Here is an 18,920-nt window from a genome sequence, read left to right on the forward strand (position 1 = left end):
AATATGCTAAGGCGAGTGAAAAATCACTCTCCAAAATAAACAAAATAGGCAGTGTAGCTCTGATTGGATTTTGACTGGTACGTCTACAAAATTGTCTATTAAACCAGTATTTCCCCGATTTGTCCAACAAAGAGAAATACCAGTTTAACGACTGCATGGAAGCCACTGCCATGTTTTTAATTTTTATTGTTTTAATAAAAGGACCTTCCAGTCAGCTAAATGAGCTATGAAAACTGTTGATTTTTGTAAACAGTGGAAATAAATATACCCATCTATTTTACGTGTGCCGTTTGTTGAGTGTAACGTGCGCCGTTTTTCATACTCGTCAGATTGAAATTACATGCGCGATCGCACCCGCGCACCTTAAAAAGCAAGGTCTGGAAATGTAGAGTATTTCCTTGAACATCATTCAAAATTTGTTAATTTAAGGACTATTTTATTAGCCAAAATCTAAATTTTGTAGCCACTTTGTGTGAAAATTAGCAATTGGCTAATATGGCAATGTACCGGGTGAGCCCTGCATTAGCTAAACTTTCGTTGTTCGCCAATATCTTTTGTTGTCCAAATATATTGTTTGTTTTATTCGAGTACAAGGATGATACGTTTGTTTCCTCAAAATGAAATAGCATTGAACATTTTCAATTGTCCACAGAACAAGCACCAAGGTGCATTTTGTTTATCTGAGCAGATTTTTACTTGTCAGGACAAAGGGCCCACCTCATTATTTCATTTTGCCGCCCTCCTTTCACGTTCTGCCGCCCTCCTTTATTTTTCTACGCCCCTCTTTATTTTCCAGCACCATACTATATTTTACAGCACCTACTAGTATCTCCGCTATTTCCAAATGCACACTTTTATCCACACATAAACAAAAACAACAATCAGTCTGCACACTGGACATCAAAGGAAACAAGCCGTGTTGTGTGTATGAAACAGTAACTGACGAAAAATTTACGACAGTTACAATAACGTAATGTTGACAGGGGATATGGGAGACCTCCCCCAGAAAGAAAATGGGTTAGGTTTAGGGTTAGGGTTAAGAAAATCATACAGTAATAATAAAGAGTCATTAATTTTGTCAAAAGGTCAATTTAAACAAATAAATTCTGGAAAAATATTTGGGTATGGCGCCATACCCATTTTACCCTCTGGCAGAAATCCTGCATATAAAAGATCCCTTGCTACTAATGGAAAAATGTATTGTGTTTCCTTTCAAAGACTATATGTCATAATGACCAAATGTTTGACATTCCATAGCCAATGATTAATAAATCAATGTGCTCTAGTGGTGTCATTCAACAAAACAAACTTTTCAGTACCAACTGCACACATTTTTTTTACACTATCATAAGATCGTAAGAATTGCCTCCCTTTAAATATAAAAAATGAAAATAAAATTCCACGGTTTTAAAAATAATATGTTGTACAATCATTTTATGGAGCAATGTATATGGGTGGGGTGGAGTGTGGGGATGAGGGTGGTCAGGGGAGATCTTTTAAACATGTGTCACTGAGCTTCAATTCACACAGCAGAAGTAGAAATTAAGATATATCTTCACTGTCCTGGGGTATCACTAGTACATACATGTGTTTGGTATATACGCAGGGATAGTGCAGGCATCGAAATAAGTCGAGAATGGTCGTTCAGGTTACCGTCAAGAACGGTGTTTCATTCTTGACAAAAATTTCAACGAACTGTAGTTTCGTTTCCGAACGTAAACCAGGCAATGCATTCCGAACTTCAGCGTTTCATTTTTTCGTAAGGAATTGCATCGATGTACATGCGCACTTGTGCAATTGCAAGCAATTATAGTCATTCCGCATTTAAGCAGCATCCACTACATAAATTTACTTCCAGATTTCGTTTCTCGTACCGATAACAGGAATTCAATTCTAACTATATTCTGTGGTAATCTGTAAATGGGTTACCAGACACAATGCTTATTTCTATGCCTGTATATACCGTACAGTATATACGCATGGCTAGCTCTAGCACTATTGAGATTTTTAAAAACAATTGGCGAATTTTATTTTTTAAAATTACATGTAATAATTGATATTTTGTTAGAAAGTAACTCAGTTTCTGCAATTATTGAAATTTTATAGATAATTTGGCGAAATTGTTTGAGCACCCGGAAATAACCCTGATACGGTATACTGCCAAGCTCTAAAAAATCTGGTGGTCCCTTCCAAAAAAATCTGGGCCACTACATTTTCATTTCCAATGGCCCAAACTTGCTTTAGGTAGCCCAAACATGAAATATTCATATTTCAGGTTTGTTTTAAATAATTGAAAATGTTTAATTCTAATTTTTGTTCAGTAAGCATAAGAACACATGAAATATGCTTGAATAAAGTAATAATGATTTCAAGAACCACTTCTAGATAGCAACAATACCAGCATACATGATATTGAAATGAGATGTTCCGATTGGTTATGAACTGGATCAGGAAGTCTTTGTTTTATGGGTACCAGCCTTGGTGGCGTTGTGGTAGGCCATCGGTCTACAGGCTGGTAGGTACTGGGTTCGTATTCAAGTCGAGGCATGGGATTTTTAATCCAGATACCGACTCCAAACCCTGAGTGTGTGCTCCGCAAGGCTCAATGGGTAGGTGTAAACCACTTGCACCGACCAGTGATCCATAACTGGTTCAACAAAGGCCATGGTTTGTGCTATCCTGCCTGTGGGTAGCGCAAATAAAAGATCCCTTGCTGCTAATCGGAAGAGTAGTCTATGTAGTGGCGACAGCGGGTTTCTCTCAAAATCTGTGTGGTCCTTAACCATATGTCTGATGCCATATAACCGTAAATAAAATGTGTTGAGTGGGTCGTTAAATAAAACATTTCTTTCTTTCTTTCTACATGATATTGAAATGAGATGTTCCGATTGGTTATGAACTGAATCAGGAAGTCTTTGTTTTAGGAAGACTACACATTAGCTACATCCAGTCGACAAAATCAGTGTTTATAAATAGATGCTGGCAAATTACAGCAGGGCAGGGCAGGACGTAGCCCAGTGGTAAAGCGCTCGCTCGATGCGGGGTCGGTCTGCGATCGATCCCCATAGGTGGACCCATTGGGCTATTTCTCGTTCCAGCCAGTGCACCACGACTGGTATATCAAAGGCTGGCCGTGGTATGTACTACCCTGTCTGTGGGATGGTGCATATAAAAGATCCCTTGCTGCTAATCGAAAAGAGTAGCCCATGAAATGGCGACAGAGGGTTTCCTCTCTATATATCTGTGTGGTCCTTAATCATGTCTGAGGCCATATAACTATAAATAAAATGTGTTGAGTATGTTGTTAAATAAAACATTTCTCTCTTAGCAAATTACAGCAAACCGATACGTTCAGTTTTGCGAACCAGGAGCAACATTTTAACGTGGAATAAATACAGGGCTATCTCTGGCACTCACCAATTGTGAAAAGTTCACTGGTTTTACATAAATATATATCTTAAATATTATTTTCATATACTTACCATTTGTGACACCTAATAGCCGATGTGTATTTTTGTGCTGGGGTGTCGTTAAACATTCATTCATTCAACTGGGGTTTTATAAGTTATAAAGTTTAATAATAAATTTTCCGCTAACACAGAGCTAGCCGTGAAATATAGGAAACAGGAAATGTTTTATTTAATGACGCACTCAACACATTTGATTTACGGTTATATGGCGTCGGAAGCCGTGAAATATATGTGTAATACAATTATTAATAGTGACTCATGGTATAAAAAGAAAATGGCCCAAATAATATTTTTGGGCCGATTAATGCCATTATTTTTTTTAATATTTAAAGTCACATTTGGCGACCTGGTGACTGGAAGTTTCAAGCCCTGCCATAAATGCTCTATTACTAAGTATTAAGTGGCTATGGGTTTGAAATGTTTCTGAAACTGGACCCTACATTTCATGTACTTTAACAAATATTAAACAATGGCAGAAACCCTGAACTTTGAGAAAGAAATGTTTTATTTAACGATGCACTCAACACATTTTATTTACGGTTATATGGCGTCAGACATGGTTAAGGACCACACAGAGAGGAAACCCGCTGTCGCCACTACATAGGCTACTCTTTCTAATTAGCAGCAAGGGATCTTTTATTTGCGCTTCCCACAGGCAGGATAGCACAAACCATGGCCTTTGTTGAACCAGTTATGGATCACTGGTCGGTGCAAGTGGTTTACACCTACCCATTGAGTCTTGCGGAGCACTCACTCAGGGTTTGGAGTCGGTATCTGGATTAAAAATCAGGGCGCAAAGCAGCACTTTATATTTACTCGCCAACTGGCTAGTGAATGAAAAAAAATACTAGCCAACTAGAGATTGTTACTCGCCAGGCAACATAACTCCTAAAACATCCGTTTCCAAGAATCCAGAAACAAATCATCAATTAGGCCCTATTTTGTTTTACTTTCCTTTGTAAACCGTTTTTTAATTGGATTACGCGATTCCGACAAGTATACCGACGGCTACAGTTACCGAAACTAGGACGTATTTTATTTATTTATTTATTTTTGTTCACGATATGCTATCGTTACCAACAACTTTCTCGAACGTTTTTTTTTTTTAAATTTATTTAGCATATTCCCGCCATGTAACATTTAGCTTAACTTTAGGTGCAAACAAATTGGCTGCGAAGCAATTGGTCCAATGCTTTGTGAAAACTCATTTACAATCGGAAAACCCTGATGTGTCACGAGGCTTTCCGAACACCTCGATCGTCAAGTCGGCCGGAGAGCTCTGAGTGTGATATCCGCAAACAGGGCAAAATGCGGAAGTGTATGTTTACAGTTTCGATCATTAGTATATGTGTCGTCTGACTGATTAGTGAAATAAATGTTCCAGTGACAGCTTCATTCTGAAAAAAATAATCTACTCGCCAAAAGGCTAGTGTTTTGCAAATTTAAATCGCCATAACAGAATTTCACTCGCATAGGCAAGTGTTTCACTCGCAGTATTGCGCCCTGAAAATCCCATGCTTCGACTGGGATCCGAACCCAGTACCTACCAGCCTGTAGACCGATGGCCTAACCACGACGCCACCGAGGCTGGTCTGAACTTTGAGAGAGAGCTAGCTACACAATTCTAAAATATTATATTTAATAGTATTAATACTACATTGAAATGAAAATTTCACTAATAGAAATTTTAAAAACAAATTATCTCCTGCATTTAGTTTTTAAACCTCCACCACCCCCCCCCCCCCCCCCCCACTCTCAAACTCCAATGGCCAATGATTTGACACATTGCATTGATTGTATTATATGTGAACATTAATTCATTCATTATTTGTCGTGCTCCTGCCTTCTGTTGTAAGTCTACATTTAAATAACTGCTACCCTGTGTGTGCGCGATCAGTAAACTGGAACAGTCACTCAAGCCTGAAGTCACATGACTGGTGCTCGTCACAAAGTGGACTTTGCATGTGCAATGACTGGTCCCCGAGTTGGTGCACTCAGAGGTCAGTGGTACAGCACAACAGTCTAGCCAGCCCAGGCCACAGGCTGTTCCACTAAACTGCATACTCCCCCTGCTAACATAGCTTTCACTACCAATAGTTCTTTCGAGCTTTTTAAACCTGTCATGGTAACATTAAACAATACCTGGGTTTCTGCCAGAGGGTACAATGTGTAATGTTAATTAATCTAAAAAAATTGGAAAATAATGGATATATATTTTTATTTTTTTAGATAGATGATAGTAAGCGAACTGCTGTTTAAAATTTGTCAAAGCACATGAAATACAGTGTCCAATTTCAAAACATTTCGAACTCATAACCATCTATTAGGGGCAGTGGCTTAGCGTGGGTTACCAGTGCCCAGGGCAAGGCAAGTATTGCGCCCTCTAACCAGTGGACCGTTAGCACTCCCCTAAGTCCAGAGACGAGACGTAGCCCAGTGGTAAAGCGCTTGCTTGATGCGAGGTCGGTTTGGGATCGATCCCTGTCAGTGGGACATTGGGCTATTATTCTCTCCAGCCAGTGCACCACAACTGGTACACTGATTAGGGGCACTAATTGAAGGCCTGGAAATAAAACCTTTCAAAATGACGTGTCAATCAATTTGAGCCAGTCAAAAATGAAATTGTGTCGGTCTAGCAAATATTGAAATAATGTTACTATTGTCCTTTATTAATCACTGGGATCGATCCCCGTCGGTGGGGCTATTTCTCGTTCTAGCCAGTGCACCACGACTGGTATATCAAAGGCCGTGGTATGTACTACCCTGTCTGTGGGAATGGTGCATATAAAAGATCCCTTGCTGCTAATCGAAAAAGAGTAGCCCATGAAGTGGCGACAGTGGGTTTTCTCTCTCATTATCTGTGTGGTCCTTAACCATATGTTTAATGCCATATAACCGTAAATAAAATGTGTTGAGTGCATCGTTAAATGAAACATTTCTTCTTTTTTTTATTTTATTAATCATACACTATTATATATAGAACTACTTTTCATGATGTAACTAATAAAACCCATCTAAACATTATTAACCATGGACAATTCTCAACGACACATTTTTGTTGTGGACTATTACTGGATTTTTTTTTACCCCCAAGGCAGAGCTCAAAATTAAGAATTTGTATCCCACGTTAACTTTAAAAAAAAATTCCATGGGTGAAATGAACCACCTACAGCAATTTTTACCCCGTCTACAGCAACATTTTAAAAAATGACTTTTGCAACAAATAAACATGACTGAAAGGTTATTTTGCTGTATATAGACATATTTCAAATGTAAAAATGTTATACATTGGCAGATGATGTACACCAGGTGTATACATTTTGCCATTGTTGAGAAGCTTTACCGATGGCAATTTATATCTCAATGACAGCCATTGCTGTTAGTGCCGTCATTAAGTTAAAGACCTGACGTGGCATTATTTTTGTTTACCATGGATATTTTCTTACAGGGACATACCCTAGTTTTTAAACACTAGTGTTTTCCCTAGCTTGTTTTAGCATGGTGCAGCACCATGCCTCAATAGTCTAGCACCATCTTGCCTTAATCTGCACCATGCTGCCCTGAGATTAAAAAAGCCTTTTTCAGTAATTAATTCTAAAATTGCTTTTATAAAAGACAAAAAAGGTATTATTAATTAATAAAATATGCACTTTATATATTTTGCCATTCATTTATTAAAGCAAACACATAAATTATATTAATGTTTATTTCAATTAATTTTTGTGTATTTTTAATGAAAAACAAGTGCCCTAAAAATGGTGAAAATGCCACAAACGTGTTTGGTCTACTATGCCATGTCTAATTTCTAGGCATATTTTTAACTATTTGAGCCGTTTACGTTAACACAAATCATACTTTACTTACATTTTATTGTTTAGATTATCCATTTCCGTACATTTGAAGCGTTTTTGGTCATCTTGGTGTTTTTAATATCACAAAATGCATTTCTCATATTTTTAAAAATGTACAAGCATCTGAGAAGTAACAGCTATGGGGTCGAGTTTTAGTCTATTTTTAGAGGGTATTTCACCATTTCAAAGTCAATGTTTCACTCAATTGTAACTTTATCCAAATGTGTTACAGGTTTGTAGATTAACTAAACTTAGTGTTAATTTTCACAGGTTAAAACTAGAGTATGTCCCTTGAATTGCTGGGCTTGAATATTTACTATTTGTTCAATAAATTTCAATTTTGATATATTTTAATTTTATAATGTTCTAAAATACATCTATCTCAAAGGTCCTAATTTTTCACACACTATGGGATGGCACATATATAAAAAATCCCTTGTTACTAATGGAAAAATGTAGCAGGTTTCCTCTCTAAGATTATGTAAAAATTACCAAATGTTTAGCATCCAGAAGCAGATGATTAATAAATCAATGTGCTCTAGTGGTGTCGTTAAACAAAACAAACTTCTATGATATACCATTCAAGACTAAAAACTAATTACAGGGGAGTATGTACAAGAGTTTGAACAGCCAATTTAGACGTCAAACACTCTGGTGCAATCTTCACATTGAAATGCAGGACCGAACACTCAACGAAGAAATATAAACAAAATAAAACACCAACTAGCAAACAGTGCCAGTTACTCGAATAAACAAAAGGATTATGGTAATTACGACGCGTCGGGCGTTACGTTTATGAGCATACTAGCACGAGGTAATCAGCTGACTGCCCCGCCATTCTCTCCGTCTCTTACCAAAACATCGCCATGTGACTTATACCACGTCAAATGTGTTCAAACGTATCACACTCGGGTATCAACATCACACCCACAAAACACACAACAGGTTTAATGACAGAAGACCATTGATTATTAATCAAACAAATAGAAACAATAATAAAATAGAGAGATTTTGTAAATCGTTTGTTCAGTTGAGATGAATTGTCAGACGCCCCCTTTTAAATTGCTTCTGCCAGACATAATGGCGGTCACTTTGAGAAGCGTTGATGACGGGGAAAATAATAACGGAAATACCCTCACAAACACTAAAACAGGACGTTTTAGTTAATAAATATTTGTCATTAACTTAAATGAGCTATTGTGATTACAAATACAATAATGAATTTGTCGTCCAAAATAATCGATAATTTCTGACATGTCTAGACTCGGAAGTGATGATCGGCTGTACACGCGGTTTTCTTACGAACGACAAAACGTAAATAAGGATTTTTATTGACATTTTCTGTATGAATTACAGGAATCGGGGTGTTCGTTTTTAGATACATAACACCTATACTGATGTAAATGTCACATAAATATGTTTTTTGACAAAAAATTGTAACATAAACAGACAAATAAAAGAAATTAGCCAGTGCACGTTGACTCAAAACCAACGAATACACGTCACCTGGGAAATGCGTCTTCCGTGTTTCGCGATCGTCAAGGACGTCACAAAGCTAGAAACACAAAATAATCACATAATAAAGTGACAGAAAACCTTACCTTTGTGGATCACTCCGTACGTCCAGTTGAATGTTCCGATTATAAATATTCGGGATTCTAATCCGAAGTGGACAAGAGTCAACCTGACCTGCACTCTACGATCTAAAATGGCGCGCAAATGGCGGGTTTGAAATTACAATGAATCTAAGGGTTATATAACATTATTTTTCAAATATAGCTGTATGTAAACATTTTTATGTGCATGATGATTGTGTTCATTGTATTTATTTTTAAAATAAAACTGACGCTATCTTTCATTTGGGTAAAAATGTAATGTCGGCAAACTTCGGATAACAAAATGGCGGCGGTTTCCTCCAGCCGGGAGTCCTACGGGCTATTTTTAGTAGTTACAGGTGCGCGTGGGATGGTTGCCATAGAGACAACCCCTGGGGTCTTATGCATCAATCGGAACGATGTCGTAGTTTCGGACTATCTAGATCAGTTTTGACTGCTGCATATAACAATTATTCTTTATTTAGAACACAGTTAATGATTAACCGCTAGTTTGTAATGTTTGCTTAATAATTTAAAAAATACACGTTGAAAATTGAAATTGTACAAAATAATTTTTTTTATGGGTTGGGGGTAGAGCTACAACGTTCGCCTGAAGTGCAATAGGCCATTGGATCGATCCTCTCGGTGTGACTCATTGGATTTTCCTGTTTAGGTGCGTGTTCAGGGGAGGGTTTCGAAAATCCAACCACTTCCCCTGATCAACCTTTTTTTTCTTTTCTTTTCTTCTAATTATAATTTTTTGGGGGAGCATGTATCGACCCCCCCCCCCCCAACTTTGCTCATCACAGTCTAGGCCCCTCCTGCTAAAAATCCTGCACACGGGCCTGCTGTTCTAACTAGTTCTGCTGTTCTAGCCCCCCCCCCCCCCCCACCAATTAAACCTTTATTATTATTATTATTATTAAATTTTATAAAATCATACATGTACATCATGTATACATACATATACAGACATACATACATACATGGATGCCTTAATAGCTCAGAACGTATTCTGGCAAGTCTGCAATTTTCGAGTCCCAGCAATGGCATGTGACAATTTGTTAGGCCAGAAAGGATTTAATTATCACCTGTGCCAGTGCGTTAATATCTATGTATGTAATACTATTATCCTGTTCAATTATTTAGACCCAAAGTTTTTTGCAAATGTTACGTTTATTTCCTATTCGATATTTGTTTTCTTTGCATTTACATGAAAACAAACCCAAACCCCGACAGGTTTTATATACAAATCATCATATAAAATGCACGAAGTTGACTTAATTCCACTTTTTAAAAATCTCTGTGTGTTCGGAATGCACGTTATTTCTCCTATAAATAACTAAGGTCATTTGCATATCAAAAGCATCATTCTATAGTGCGTTTCAAACTAATGTTCGGTTCTATCGTCCTATCCGCACAAATCGTAGTATGACCTATATTTAAGAAAATATCTGTAAACATGAAGCAGGCGCGGATTCAGGTGGGGAGTTCAAGTGAAAAAAACCTCAGTTTGAAAAAAATATATGTATCAAATATTATAATTATATTGTGTAATACACAAGCGCGCGCGCTGAAGGGAGAGACAGACAAACAGAGAGAGAGAGAGAGAGAGAGAGAGAGAGAGAGAGAGAGAGAGAGAGAGAGAGAGAGAGAGAGACGTGATTTATGTAACGACGCACTCAACATATTTTAATCTATGGTTATAGGGAGAGAGAGAGAAGAATATGGTATGCATGCGATTGGTGGAGGTGTGACCCTCTGCACAACCCCAACCCCACTTAAGGCTTCTTTTGTATATGGAGCGGGACGTAGCTCAGAGGTAAAGCGTTCGCTCATGGTAGGTCGACTGATCGATCCCACATGGTGGTCCTATTGGGTTGTGTCTAGTTCCAGCCTGTGCACCACAACTGATGTATAAAGGTTGTGGTATGTGCTATCCTGTCTATGGGATGGGGCATATAAAACGTCCCTTATTGCTTATCAAAATTGCTTATCGGAAACAGTGGGCCATGTGGCGGTAGCGAGTTTCTTTCTTACTGTCATAATGGTCCTTAACCGTTTTGTCTGACGCCACATAAACGTATATCAAATGCGTTGAGTGTGTCGTTAAATAAACATTTCTCTCGTATGTATGTGTAGTCTATATGCATTTCTAGTCGATTAGTTTATAGGTTGTTAGGTTGTTTGATAGTGAATGATATGGAAATAAATTGTTTTTGGTGTTAAATAGTTCATGCATACATTAAAGTAATACTCCTGATGGGTATGGAGAAATAACTTAATCAGTCGACGAACTCATTTCTTCATCACTATCTTCGTTAAGGGGGACTATCACAGGGGGTATTTTATTTCTTATAAAACTATTTTGTTTTTCTAATTCTTCGATCTTTATTACATGTTTAACTGCGTTAGAGAAGTGTGTAGGTGTGACAGAGTTCAGTGCATGTGCAAGTTCTCTCCGCACCGTGGTCATTTTACCATCATTATTACGAGCTATGTGCCCTTTGACTTGACTCCAGATCAGTTCTATCGGATTGAGTTCAGAATGTCTTGGCGGCAGTCTTAGACACAAGTGCCCATGGCGTTCAGCAATATCATCAGTAACAAACTGCTTTGCACATTTGTTACTTTTCACAAGTTCATAAAGAACTGGCTTTGTCATGTTACTCTCAAAAGGTATATTTTTGTTTCGTAGCCACGACTGAATTTCTTCCTTTTTAGCGTTTAGTGCAGGACATCGTGTAATCTCAGTTAATTTGTTGTGGTAGCTTGCGTTATCCATGACGATAACAGAAGGTTCTGGTAGAGAAGGCATAAGTTGTTCTTCAAACCATTTGATGAAATTGTCATGATTCATCTCACCATGATAGTCTCCGTCTGTTTGTTTAGCCTCAAAGATCAATTCACAGCCATCTATCAATCCATATTTATCACAGCCAGCATGACAAATAATAAGTCTTTTCCCCTTCCCAGTCACCGAACAGAGTTTAGGAACTCGATCAGCAGCGTCTGATTTCGGCAGGTGATTGGCGGTACTTGTGCCCGGGTGGATATCTGTCCAGTGGTGGGATGTTGTGTGGTTGACATTCACCCAGGTCTCATCTTGGTACACTATTAAATACCCCTGTTCTCGTAAACTGGATATTTCATGGAGATAGGACAGTCTTCTGTCTGATATATTGGCGTCCTCAAAAATCACTTTTCCGGTTGTAGACATATGTTGGTATTTAAAATCGAGGTCATGGAGTGTTCTTCGTAAAGTTGACATGGATATGTTGATTCCACATTCCTCCCTTAAAGCCACGTTAATCTTATGTAATGTAGGTAATTCGCCTTCTCTATAAAATCTGTATACTCGTCGTCTAATAACATCTTTATCAAATAAATCGATGAGTTTTCGGTCGTGTTTTTTAACAGTGATTTCTGTGCTCGGATTCGTAGAGCTTAGATTTTTCACAGTTCTTTTTACTGTTGAAACCGAAACTTTAAGTGCAGCGGCAACTGGATCGACAATTCGATAAGAAGCATACCTAGGTCTACCGCGCTGATATTCATCTTCAAAATAATCGAAAACGTTCTTAATACACGATTTTACATCAGCTGAAGTGTTTTTCGATTTACCCATATTTTTCCTCAAATAACAATAACAAGAATGTCGACTAATACATTTTCAATGAATTTATATACCCTACCTAACTTGTATTTTACGTGGTTTACACATTGCTACAATAGCACGTGCAGTCATAGATCGAAATAATGATGTTATTGACCAAGCAATGCTATCGTATTTTGGACATTCAGGGCTGTGTATGCGGGATGAAAAAGTGGTTGAACCCATACGAGTCCGAACAATAGCCCTTTGGTTTTTCGCATTACAAATGTAACACCCCACCCCCAAACCCCAGCCCCTAGCACCACCATAAATACTATATATATATATACACGTATGAGTTCCCAATTTAGAGGCAAATTAAATAACATTTTTATTATTATTTGATGTTGGTGGCCTTTGACATTTTATCCCCCCAACCCCCCCCCACCCCCGGTCTTCTGGGTCTGGCCCTGCATTAAATTTATTTTTAAATTTGGAAAGCACATTCCTGCGGTGTGTGAGGTGATTTGTGTTTATTACTGTGCTACACCTCAGTTGTGTTAGGTTAGGTATGGTATGCTAATATAGAATTGATATAATAAAATAAAAATACATAATACATTAGCTAAATTTATTAAATATAATGCACCTACAAGAAAGGGATACATGTTCTGTTTGTTTACATCTATGTTTAACGGAAAGATTAGACAATGCTGTTACACACTGCAAAACAATAATAACCTTGATTTAGTGAAACAAGCTATAATGGCCTTCACGTAGCCTCAGATCCCAATCTTTTGATATGCAAATGACCTTAGTTATTTATAGGAGAAATAACGTGCATTCCGAACACACAGAGATTTTTAAAAAGTGGAATTAAGTCAACTTCGTGCATTTTATATGATGATTTGTATATAAAACCTGTCGGGGTTTGGGTTTGTTTTCATGTAAATGCAAAGAAAACAAATATCGAATAGGAAATAAACGTAACATTTGCAAAAAACTTTGGGTCTAAATAATTGAACAGGATAATAGTAGTCAACATACATACAATATATAGATATTCATACATCAATACATATACATACACACACACACACATACAAAGACACGCACGCACGCATGTATACATACAATACATACATACATACATACATACATAGTGAGCCCCCCACCCCCACCCCACCCCACCCCCTCCCAAATATAAAATCCGGTTCTAACCAGTGTTCCATGACTGGGGTGTTTTGTTTTTGTTTGTTTGTTTAACAACACCACTAGAACACGTTAAAAATCATCGGTATTGGATGTCAAACATTTGGTAATTATGACTCACAGTCAACAGAGGAAACCCGCTACATTTTCCCATTAGTAGCAAGAGATTTTTATATGCATAATCCCACAGACAGGACAACACATACCACGGACTTTGATTACCAGTTGTGGGGCACTGGCTGGAACGAGAAATAGCCCAATGAGCCCACCGACGGGGATCGATCCCAGACCGACCGCGCATCAAGCGAGCGGTTTTACCACTGGGCTACGTCCCGCCCAAATTCTCAACAGATTTCACAACAAATGTTACTTACATTTTGCCAGTTGATAATACACATTTTAAAGCAAAGTTTGTTTTATTTAACGACGCCGCTAGAGCACACTGATTTATTTTATCTTATCATCGGCTATTGGACGTCATGCCCCTCTTGCACCCCCCGCTTCCTACGCCAGTGCCTCCCGAATCATTTAACACATTATATATTTAAGCGTCATTTGACCGCACACACGAAAAACAACCACAACAACATTTAGAATCTTATATGGTTAAATACTGAATACCACACCATCAAAACAAAAGCTATTAAATAAACGATTACCATTATGTACTGTACCAATCGTCCTTCAAGATCTTTGGTGGTCATAAAACCTACTGTAATACTCAACTCCCGGTTTAGTAATGTTTGCCCAATTAATTCACTAGAGTATATACACACACACACACACACACACACACACACGTTTAGTAATTTATTTGGGTACCCGTATATCTGTATTAAATATCTGTATTATTACATAATATATTGATATAAGAGTTTGTATGTGTAAGTAATAATATACATGGCATAAATATTTTTCGGGAACCTAAAACCATGGTTTAAAAACAAAACAGGCAACGCTCCAGAGCTTCGAAATGTGCGTCGAAAATAAAGGCTTTTAGAGAAAAAATAGCTGAGGTAATAAATAGAATAACAATTTATATTGAAGGGGCCACCAAAACTGTCTATGAATCTGCTTGGCCCAGCTTTTACAGGGTTTGTGAAATACTCTGTTTAAATTGCTCAGAATGAAAACTACTTAATATGTGCTATTGGGACAGCTGCAAGAGTAGCAAATTATACAGATCATAAGCGCACGACACAGGGGGCGGGGGGGGGGGGGGGGGCAGCAACTGCCTCCCTTGTGCTGGAGGAAAACCGCAAATTCGGACAAAAATGATACAGATATTCGGGTAAAATGTTCGAACGTGAGACCGTTTTACCTTATATTTCCATCATTCTATGTACAGAAGTGGAAGTGGAACTCGTTTAACGTGCCCCTGTCCATTCAAGGTTCAGGCACGCCCACCCCGGGTCCAGCCTCTGACTTCGCCAGGGGTCGGTCCCGGGGCGGGGGGGGGGGGGGGAGGGGAAGTGGGGGTACAGTTGATCTATGTACAGATGCGTAGAGATTCGTTTGCAACCCTATATATAGCTGTTTGGTAGTAATGCTAATATGAATAAATGTTGTTATGCAGATTCAGTCATTTTCTGCCCCCCCCCCCCCCCCCCCCAAAAAAAAAAGAAGAAAAAAAAGAAAAAGAAAAAGGGTGCCCGTAGGTCTGTGATAGGGATCGATCCCCGTCGGTGAACTCATTGGGCTATTTCTCGTTCCACACAGTTCACCGCGACTGGTATATCAAAGGCCGAGGTATGTGGGATGGTGCACATAACAGGTCCCTTGAAAGTTGTTACTAATGGAAAAATGTAGCGGGTTTCCTTTCCAAAATTGTATGTCAGAATTACCAAATGTTTGACATCCAATAGCCGTTGATAATTATATTTATAAACGTGCTCCAGTGGTGTCGTTAAACAAAGCAAACTTTAGCTGGTCAGTAGATTAACACTGTTATTCTCAATTTGCCTTTGAAGATTAGTAAAGAAGTTTGTTTTGATTAACGACACCACTGGAGCACCTCGATTAATTAATCATCGGCTATTGGATGTCAAACATTTGGTAATTCTGACTCGTAGTCATTTTTCTAATGCAGCAAGGGATCTTTTATATGCACTTTCCAACAGACAGGAAAACACATACCACGGCCTTTGTCCAGTTGTGGTGCACTGGTTGGAACGAGGCAAAACTCAATCAGCTGAATGGATTCACCGAGGTGGTTCGATACTTGTATAATCTTGACATTTCACAAAAAACAAAATTAATAATCTTAGGCATCATGGACAAAAGTTGTGATCTGGTCCGACAAAAGGACTAAGAGTTTGTTGTCATTGTAAGGTGTTTCTACCTAACAGAGATGTGTGTGTGTGTGTGTGGGGGGGGGGGGGGGGGGGGGGGGGGGGGGGTGTATGTGGTTTTTTTACGACTAAAATTATATTACCTTGTTTACAATACCAGTGTCTATATGTTTACGGTCTGATCTAACATTCAAAATACAGAAGAATAAAAATAAAATTCATGTAAAAACTTATAAGTTTTAAACCCATACTAACTGAAAAAAAAATCAGTGTAAATGCAAAGTTTGTTTACAAATCCAATTACCATACAATTGCACAGGTTAAAAAAAAAAAATTATGCAAGTATTTAGAAAAATAATTGAACAGACAAGGTGTATTAAAAATACGATTTTACCTATAAAAATTTATTGTAACTTTTTATTTACATATACTGTAAAAAAAAATACAAATTTGTTTTACAGTATATGTAAATAAAAAGTTACACAGATTTTACCTATAAAAATTTATTGTAACTTTTTATTTACATATACTGTAAAAAAAATTGTAATTTTTTTTAAAGTTGTTAATGATTTAAAACTTAAAAATATATGAATATTGTTATATGAGATTTAGCATTATGTAGTTTATAGTTATATGCCAATTCATCAGTTGCCTTTTGACGAAAATTGGATTATAATAAAAATTAAGACTTAATAATTCTAGCAAAGACAACAGGTTTTCGAAGCACCCCCCACCCACCCCCCAAAACCCCCAAAAAACAAACAAAGAACCCCCCCCCCCAAAAAAAAACAACAACCCCAAACTCCAACAAAGAAACAAAAACGTCCAAAGTAAATGATAGTGATCACTGACTTGTCTTGTTATCTGAAATACACAACCTAAGCAAAGAAGAATAAAACCTTATTGAAGATGCACCGGCCTCGGTGGCGTCGTGGCAGGCCATCGGTCTACAGGCTGGTAGGTACTGGGTTCGGATCCCAGTCGAGGCATGGAATTTTTAATCCAGATACCGACTCCAAACCCTGAGTGAGTGCTCCGCAAGGCTCAATGGGTAGCTGTAAACCACTTGCACCGACCAGTGATCCATAACTGGTTCAACAAAGGCCATGGTTTGTGCTATCCTGCCTGTGGGAAGCGCAAATAAAAGATCCCTTGCTGCCTGTCGTAAAAGAGTAGCCTATGTGGCGACAGCGGGTTTCCTCTAAAAAAAAAAATCTGACGCCATACAACCGTAAATAAAATGTGTTGAGTGCGTTGTTAAATAAAACACTTCTTTCTTTTCTTTTCTTATTGAAGATGCAGGGCCTCGATCTCCATACATCTCACATGCTAAGCGAGCGCTTTAAAAAAATTTTTTTTAAATAAACCCAACAACAACCAAAACCACCTACCCCCCCCCCCCCAACCACCCCCCCCCCCAAAAAAAAACCCACCAACGTTTTATTCAGAAAATAGTAAATATTGGTGTATAATTAAATATATATCCACTCACACATTCACTCGAAATATTCTTACAGGTGCATACCTCACATCTTTTAAAAACAAAGACATGTTTTATTTAACGACGCACTCAACCACATCTTTTAAAGTCTGAGATATATTGACAACTAATTAACATTTTCAAGAGGGTGTTTATAAATAAGTACATCATCTTTTAAATCAAGGAAGATATTGTTTTTAATATATTTATTAATAAAAACAGAAATCCTATTTTGATAATGATATTTATGAAGAAGTAAATCAAAGAATTGGCGCATGTAATGTTTAAATAAAATAACCAGGTTGATATTTGATCCTCTTGATTCAGCTTTTACTCGTCTTGTCATCTCAAATGAAAAGAAGAATTTTTTTTTTTTATTGGAGATGCAGGGCATCGATCCCCGTACCTCTCACATGCTAAGCGAGCGCTCTACCATCTGAGCTACATCCCCATACATGCGTTTGTGATTCCTTCGACTATCTATGCAGATATGAAAGGCAAAGCGGCCTGTGACATACTGGTGTGCTTCAAAGTCAGTCGATTTTGGATAGGGCGTCGAGTTTCTTCTTACAGCGAATATTTTAATGGCATTAACGATGTCATAGAGTTTATACACCCTCCTAGATGTAACCGCCAAGCAAGAAGAGAAAAAGAACGGATTATGTTCCAACTAAACGGAGAACAACTAACACCGCACTGATAACATGGGGAGATGTTTGTTTACATTACCTCAGGCTCAGAGTTTCAAGAATGATTGAAACTGTTATAATGATCATTAGGCCTTTTTTTTTTACTCCAGAAAATAACATACACATGTTAGGGTTTAATTTGAATAGTGTTTCATTTGTTTATATAAAGTAGTGCCCCCCCCCCCCCGGATTTTGATCAGGGTACGGCCCTGTACTAACATTGTTGTGTATGATATTTTACAGTTTGTTTTTAGCATTGTTATAGCTGTGTGTACAATTTTAATTTGCCCAAAGTTATTTGAAATATAAATTAGTTTTGATATAAAATTATGAAAGATCCGTTACATTTAACAGGTGGTGGACCTTCGACATCTAAGTAAATTGAAAACATGTCAATATATCACCTACACTATTGCAGTTACGTTTAGTTATAATGTTGCCCACAGATTAGATTAGTAATCCATATTACTGATTATTTTTGTTTCACAAATTAAAATATTACGGTGTTTCTTTCCTGAACAGATTTTGCGCCATGTGTTGTACGTTTACCGTCAATAAAAAGCGTCAACCGCAAAGGACATGTCATGCAAATTCATTACATATTACAACTGTGTTCTAATATATTCACTTCGAGTTCTTAACAGATTTCACAACAAATGTACTTATATTTTGCCAGTTTATAATACACATTTTAAAGAGTAACGAACATTTCATATGCATTAAAACACACAAGAGGG

At 37.7% G+C, this 18,920-nt stretch overlaps 1 protein-coding gene across 1 annotated transcript in view; it reads right to left on the bottom strand.

The window, feature by feature from the left end:
- Nucleotides 1-9,023, bottom strand: part of LOC121386238 (dual specificity tyrosine-phosphorylation-regulated kinase 1A-like) — a 106,428-nt gene extending 97,405 nt beyond the window's left edge. The window contains exon 1 of the mRNA XM_041517070.1: nucleotides 8,923-9,023. The gene's annotated coding sequence lies outside the window, so the exon portion shown is untranslated. The remainder of the gene's footprint in view (nucleotides 1-8,922) is intronic.
- Nucleotides 9,024-18,920: the final 9,897 nt, after the last annotated feature.

Source organism: Gigantopelta aegis, chromosome 12 (genome assembly GCF_016097555.1).
Source record: "Gigantopelta aegis isolate Gae_Host chromosome 12, Gae_host_genome, whole genome shotgun sequence".
NCBI classification, from domain to species: domain Eukaryota; kingdom Metazoa; phylum Mollusca; class Gastropoda; order Neomphalida; family Peltospiridae; genus Gigantopelta; species Gigantopelta aegis.